The following is a 7,572-nucleotide window of genomic DNA, read 5'->3' as shown; positions in this document are numbered from 1 at the left end:
AAGGGCTGGCACGCAAGACAGTGAAGTCAACAGCTGGATGCCCAGCCGAGAGAGCGCCCCAATCACTAGGAACCAACAATACTCACAGCCCCACAAACAGCCCCAACGGGATCACCATCTATTGTTGGAAGAATGGCACGCTCTTAGCATGGAACTAAACCTACTCATCGACACTGGCTGACGCCTACATCCATTACAGTGTGAAGCAACAGGGAGGAGCTGCTGATCATAGGGAGGAGTACAAAATTGGAGCTACTAAAACGTTTACCAGAATATCTAAAGGAAAAGGAGATAGTTATGATCAGGAAAAGTGCAATAAAAAGGGTGGACGAGATGACTGAGGTTCTTCAAGGATCAGTACTGGAACCAGTATTGTTCCTCATACTCGTAAACATGCCAGAGAAGAGAAATTCCTAATTAAGTATGGGGAGAGACAGGAAATAATATTCAGTAATGGCAGCCTTAAGGCTCTCCTTCGGCTCTGTCTCCTAGAGTTTCCGTAAGTTAGTCTCCAGTAATGTTCTATGTACTGGAATATGACTTACCGTAGAGTTTGCTGCTGTGAGGCATGAAATAACTGTAGCAGCAACACAGCCTGTAAATGTCATAAAATATATTATTTCCTGTTCATGATTAGAGAATAAAATTATTTAAAAAAAAATAACTTCGAATTACGATGACAGTAATACATAGTCATTAAAAATGATCATAATAGTAATAATTAAGCAAGGAAATGAGACTAACAGAATCTGTAGATAGTAATAATTATTATTAAGGAAGGTAATAAGACTAACAGAATCTGTAGATAGTAATAATTATTATTAAGCAAGGTAATGAGACTAACAGAATCTGTAGACAATCAAAGAATGTATATCAACTTGGAGGGAGAATAAAACAAGTTAATATCTTCATATATTTGGTAGTGAACTTGATGATGGATGGTTCTATGAAAGCTGAGGTGAATCAAAGTATTAGTCGTGGTCAAAAAGGAAAAAAAATGATGCATTGTGGGATTTTGATGGAAACAAATTGAATGTACCGGTTAGTGATATCAAGAGTGTTATATGGGTGTGAAACATGGGGGGTTAAATGTTGCAGTGACAAGGTGGCTGCAGTAAGTGAAGATGTTGTATTTGAGGGCAATATGTGACACACGAGACCATGAAGCCCGAATTGATCAGCTGTCTCCCTGCCGCAAATACACCTATGTTCGGTGAGGATGGGGGCGGCTAGGAGAAGAGCAACACCAATCCGAATATATATATATATATATATATATATATATATATATATATATATATATATATATATATATATATATATATATATATATATATATATATATATATATGTCGTGCCGAATAGGCAGAACTTGCGATCTTGGCTTAAATAGCAACGCTCATCTTGCCATATAGGACAAGTGAAAATTTGTGTATGCAATAATTTCGCCAAAATCATTCTGAACCTAACGAAAAAAATATATTTCACTGTGTTTGTTTAGTATTAAATTATTGTAAACAAATCTAAAATATATTTAGTTGGGTTAGGCTAAAATAAATTGCGCTTGTTATAATAAGGTTAGGTAAGTTTTCTAAGTTCCTTTTGGTGCAAAATTATAAATTTTTACATCAACATTAATGAAAAAAATATATCTTTAAACGTATAAGAGAAAATTTTAGAAAGGAATTAATTTTAAATGAGTTCTTGCTAATTGACCAGTTTTACATATTCGGCACGACATATATATATATATATATATATATATATATATATATATATATATATATATATATATATATATATATATATATATATATATATATATATATATATATATATATATATATATATATATTTGAGGAATCGTTTGATGATGAAGATAGGGAAGCTGTGATTTCGTGTATAGGAGTGAGGTAGATCCAATTGTGAGTGTGGTGGAAGTTCTTGAGGCAATGGGTAGAATGAAAGGGGGTAAGGCAGTGGGATTGATGGGATAAAGCTAGAAATGTTAAACGCAGGTGGGGATATAATTTTGGAGTGGTTAGTGTTTTTAATTAATAAATGTAAGGTACGGTAAGGTACCTAGGGATTGATAGAGAGCATGCATAGTTCCTTTATATAAAGGCAAAATGGACAAAAGAGAGTGTAAAAATTATAGGGGAATAAGTCTGTTGAGTATACCTGGTAAAGTGTATGGTAGAGTTATTATTGAAAGATGAACAAGGAGGCTTCAGGGAAGGTTGGGAGTGTATAGACCAAGTGAAACATATAGGTAAACAGTATTTAGATACGGGTAAAGTGGTTTGTGTGGCATTCATGGATTTAGAAAAGACGTATGACAGGGTGAATAAGGGGGCAATGTGGCAGATGTTGCAAATGTATGGAATAGGAGGTAGGTTATTGAAAGTAGTGAAGAGTCTTTACGAGGATAATGAGGCTCAGGTATGTAGGCGAGAGTGAGATTATTTCCCAGGGATATGTGATGTCACCATGGTTGGTCAACATATTTATAGATGGAGTTTTAAGATAAGTGAATGCTCGGGTGTTGGCAAGAGGTGTGTGGATAAAAAATAAAGACTAACACAAAGTGGGAGTTGTCACAGTTGCTGTTTGCTGATGACACTGTGCTTTTAGGACACTCTGAAGAAAAGATGCAGATATTGGATGATGAATTTGGTATGGTATGTAAAAGAAGGAAATTAAAAGTGAATGTAGGAAAGCGTAAGGTGATGAGGATAAACAAATTAGGTAATGGAAGATTGGTTATCAGTTTGGAGGAAGAGAGTATGGAAGAGGTGAATGTATTCAGATATTTGGGAGTGGACGTGTCAGCAGATGGGTCTATGAAAGATGAGGTGAATCATAGAATTGATGAGGGGGAAAAGGTGAGTGGTGGCCTGAGGAGTCTGTGGAGACAATGAACTTTGTCCTTGGAGGCAAAGAGGGGAATGTATGAGAGTGTAGTTTTATCAATGCTCTTGTATGGGTGTAAGGCATGGGTTGTGAATGTTGCAACATGGAGAAGGCTGGAGGCAGTGGAGATGTCATGTCTGAGGGCAACGTGTGGTGTGAATGTAATGCAGAGAATCCGTAGTTCAGAGATTAGGAGGAGGTGTGGGATTACCAAAAATATTATCCAGAGGGCTGAGGAGGGGTTATTGAAATGGTTTGGACATGTAGAGAGGATGGAACAAAATAGAATGACTTTGAGAGTATACAAATCTGTAGTGGAGGAAAGGCGGAGTAGGGGTCGGCCTAGGGAAGGTTAGAGGAAAGGGGAAAAAAGAGGTTTTGTGTGTGAGGAGCTTGAACTTCCAGCATGCTTGCATGAGCATGTTAGGAGTGAATGGAGACAAACGGGTTTTAGGACTTAACCTGCTGTTGGAGCGTAAGCAAGGTAACATTTTTTCGGGCCACTCTGCCTTGGTGGGAAATGGCCAATGTTTCTAAAAAAATAAATAATAATAAATATGCAAAACAACCACTGTAAAAGAATAGTGAAATTCCAAGCGCTTTCGTGACTTCTCACAGTATCAAGTAACTATAAAAACAAAACATCAAAGGAAGGAATATAAAGGGTCAAGACTACACCTCACCATCACATCCTACAACAAAGCAACACCTTACGCAAGCGTGACGACACCCCACTCTGTGAAACCCACCCAATACGCTACCAAAGAATTAAGAATTATTACTTGTTTAATGTATCAATAAATTTTTTCAAAATTTTATTAATTATAAATGAGTTGAATTTATATAAACCAAAGGAAATATTCATATCATTTTCAAAACTGCTTTTTATGAAACAGGATTCAATTATATTCCTGTCGACCATGGACTTGCTTGATACAACTTTCTCAACATTTTGAAAATCAATTGGATTGTTAAAATCTCTCACATGAATAAATAGAGCATTAGAATCTTGTCCAGTTCTAATGCTATATTTATATTGTTTTAATCTTAGTTCGAAATTTTTACCAGTTTGACCGTAATAAACTTTATCGCAAATTTTACAAGGAATCTTATAGACACATCTGTCAGCATTTTGGGGGGAATTCTTTATCAAAAGTTTTTTTTACTGTATCAAGGTTTTTAAAAGTCTTAAGAGAAGGCATATCAACCAAGTTTTCATGGTAAGGGAGAACCAACATATTTTTAGTTGAATAAGGCTGGTTGTCCCTTTTTGGATTGTAAAAAATATTTCTAGCAATTTTAAAAGATTTATCAATTACATTTCTTGGGTATTTAGATCATAAGCTATTTCAAAAATTTGGGATATTTCTTCATCTACGAACTCTGGACTACAAATACGTAAAGTTCTCAAAAACATTGATGAACTTGTTGATTACAGTTTACTATTGCCAGTTCCTACTATCATTAAACTTATTAAACTTTGCATTGTTCATGCAAAATTTGTATTTAATGATAAGTCTTACAATCAGAAGTTTGGTATGGCGATGGGAAATCCTCTTTCACCTGTTCTTAATAATTTATACAGTGATTTTTTTTTTGAAACAAGACTAACAGAGCTAAGTGGTTTAGATATGTTGATGATATTTTGTGTCTTATGCCTTAAGTCAGTACCTGTACAGGCTGGGCTGTGGTTCGTAAGTTGGATTGTGTGTGACCATCAGTAACAGCCTGGTTGATCAGGCCCTGATCCATCATGAGGCCTGGTCACAGACCAGGCTGTGGGGACGTTGAACCCTGGAACTCTCTCCAGGTAAACTCCAGGTAAGAATGTAGATATAAACCATTTCCTTGTTAAATTAAATAGTTTAGCTCATTCTGTAAACTTTACTGTTGAGTACGAAATAAATAACTCATTGCCTTTCCCAGATCTTTTAATTATTAAGGGTAACAATGATTTTAAATATAAAACTTACAAATAACTGTTATATGTACACTATTATTCTTCACATCAAGATAGAGTTAAACTGTTGGTTTTCTCATCAATATTTTTGAGAGCATTAAGTATTTGTAGTCAGAGGTCATAGGTGAAGAAATATCCAAAATTTATGAAATACTTTTTCTGTCTCATAAACACGCTAGATAACAGGGATATCTTGCTACTCCTACTTACACTTTGGTCACACTTCACAGACACGCACATGCATATATATATACATACATCTAGGTTTTTCTCCTTTTTCTAAATAGCTCTTGTTCTTCTTTATTTCTTCTATTGTCCATGGGGAAGTGGAAAAGAATCTTTCCTCCGTAAGCCATGCGTGTCGTATGAGGCGACTAAAATGCCGGGAGCAATGGGCTAGTAACCCCTTCTCCTGTAGACATTTACTAAAAAAGAGAAGAAGAAAAACTTTATAAAACTGGGATGCTTGAATGTGCGTGGATGTAGTGCGGATGACAAGAAACAGATGATTGCTGATGTTATGAATGAAAAGAAGTTGGATGTCCTGGCCCTAAGCGAAACAAAGCTGAAGGGGGTAGGGGAGTTTCAGTGGGGGGAAATAAATGGGATTAAATCTGGAGTATCTGAGAGAGTTAGAGCAAAGGAAGGGGTAGCAGTAATGTTGAATGATCAGTTATGGAAGGAGAAAAGAGAATATGAATGTGTAAATTCAAGAATTATGTGGATTAAAGTAAAGGTTGGATGCGAGAAGTGGGTCATAATAAGCGTGTATGCACCTGGAGAAGAGAGGAATGCAGAGGAGAGAGAGAGATTTTGGGAGATGTTAAGTGAATGTATAGGAGCCTTTGAACCAAGTGAGAGAGTAATTGTGGTAGGGGACCTGAATGCTAAAGTAGGAGAAACTTTTAGAGAGGGTGTGGTAGGTAAGTTTGGGGTGCCAGGTGTAAATGATAATGGGAGCCCTTTGATTGAACTTTGTATAGAAAGGGGTTTAGTTATAGGTAATACATATTTTAAGAAAAAGAGGATAAATAAGTATACAAGATATGATGTAGGGCGAAATGACAGTAGTTTGTTGGATTATGTATTGGTAGATAAAAGACTGTTGAGTAGACTTCAGGATGTACATGTTTATAGAGGGGCCACAGATATATCAGATCACTTTCTAGTTGTAGCTACACTGAGAGTAAAAGGTAGATGGGATACAAGGAGAATAGAAGCATCAGGGAAGAGAGAGGTGAAGGTTTATAAACTAAAAGAGGAGGCAGTTAGGGTAAGATATAAACAGCTATTGGAGGATAGATGGGCTAATGAGAGCATAGGCAATGGGGTCGAAGAGGTATGGGGTAGGTTTAAAAATGTAGTGTTAGAGTGTTCAGCAGAAGTTTGTGGTTACAGGAAAGTGGGTGCGGGAGGGAAGAGGAGCGATTGGTGGAATGATGATGTAAAGAGAGTAGTAAGGGAGAAAAAGTTAGCATATGAGAAGTTTTTACAAAGTAGAAGTGATGCAAGGAGGGAAGAGTATATGGAGAAAAAGAGAGAGGTTAAGAGAGTGGTGAAGCAATGTAAAAAGAGAGCAAATGAGAGAGTGGGTGAGATGTTATCAACAAATTTTGTTGAAAATAAGAAAAAGTTTTGGAGTGAGATTAACAAGTTAAGAAAGCCTAGAGAACAAATGGATTTGTCAGTTAAAAATAGGAGAGGAGAGTTATTAAATGGAGAGTTAGAGGTATTGGGAAGATGGAGGGAATATTTTGAGGAATTGTTAAATGTTGATGAAGATAGGGAAGCTGTGATTTCGTGTATAGGGCAAGGAGGAATAACATCTTGTAGGAGTGAGGAAGAGCCAGTTGTGAGTGTGGGGGAAGTTCGTGAGGCAGTAGGTAAAATGAAAGGGGGTAAGGCAGCCGGGATTGATGGGATAAAGATAGAAATGTTAAAAGCAGGTGGGGATATAGTTTTGGAGTGGTTGGTGCAATTATTTAATAAATGTATGGAAGAGGGTAAGGTACCTAGGGATTGGCAGAGAGCATGCATAGTTCCTTTGTATAAAGGCAAAGGGGATAAAAGAGAGTGCAAAAATTATAGGGGGATAAGTCTGTTGAGTATACCTGGTAAAGTGTATGGTAGAGTTATTATTGAAAGAATTAAGAGTAAGACGGAGAATAGGATAGCAGATGAACAAGGAGGCTTTAGGAAAGGTAGGGGGTGTGTGGACCAGGTGTTTACAGTGAAACATATAAGTGAACAGTATTTAGATAAGGCTAAAGAGGTCTTTGTGGCATTTATGGATTTGGAAAAGGCGTATGACAGGGTGGATAGGGGGGCAATGTGGCAGATGTTGCAGGTGTATGGTGTAGGAGGTAGGTTACTGAAAGCAGTGAAGAGTTTTTACGAGGATAGTGAGGCTCAAGTTAGAGTATGTAGGAAAGAGGGAAATTATTTCCCAGTAAAAGTAGGCCTTAGACAAGGATGTGTGATGTCACCGTGGTTGTTTAATATATTTATAGATGGGGTTGTAAGAGAAGTAAATGCGAGGGTCTTGGCAAGAGGCGTGGAGTTAAAAGATAAAGAATCACACACAAAGTGGGAGTTGTCACAGCTGCTCTTTGCTGATGACACTGTGCTCTTGGGAGATTCTGAAGAGAAGTTGCAGAGATTGGTGGATGAATTTGGTAGGGTGTGCAAAAGAAGAAAAT

At 36.9% G+C, this 7,572-nt stretch overlaps 1 long non-coding RNA gene across 1 annotated transcript in view; it reads right to left on the bottom strand.

Annotated features, from left to right (window-relative positions):
* The window catches only part of LOC138851965 (uncharacterized), a 10,721-nt gene extending 10,040 nt beyond the window's left edge, over positions 1–681 (bottom strand). The window contains exon 1 of the long non-coding RNA XR_011391515.1: positions 546–681. This is a non-coding gene — a long non-coding RNA (uncharacterized lncRNA). The remainder of the gene's footprint in view (positions 1–545) is intronic.
* Between the last annotated feature and the right edge of the window lie 6,891 nt (positions 682–7,572).

Source organism: Cherax quadricarinatus, unplaced genomic scaffold (genome assembly GCF_038502225.1).
Source record: "Cherax quadricarinatus isolate ZL_2023a unplaced genomic scaffold, ASM3850222v1 Contig3067, whole genome shotgun sequence".
In the NCBI taxonomy this organism is placed as follows: domain Eukaryota; kingdom Metazoa; phylum Arthropoda; class Malacostraca; order Decapoda; family Parastacidae; genus Cherax; species Cherax quadricarinatus.
Note: the sequence above shows the minus strand (reverse complement) of the source record. Positions and strands in the feature narration are given on the sequence as shown.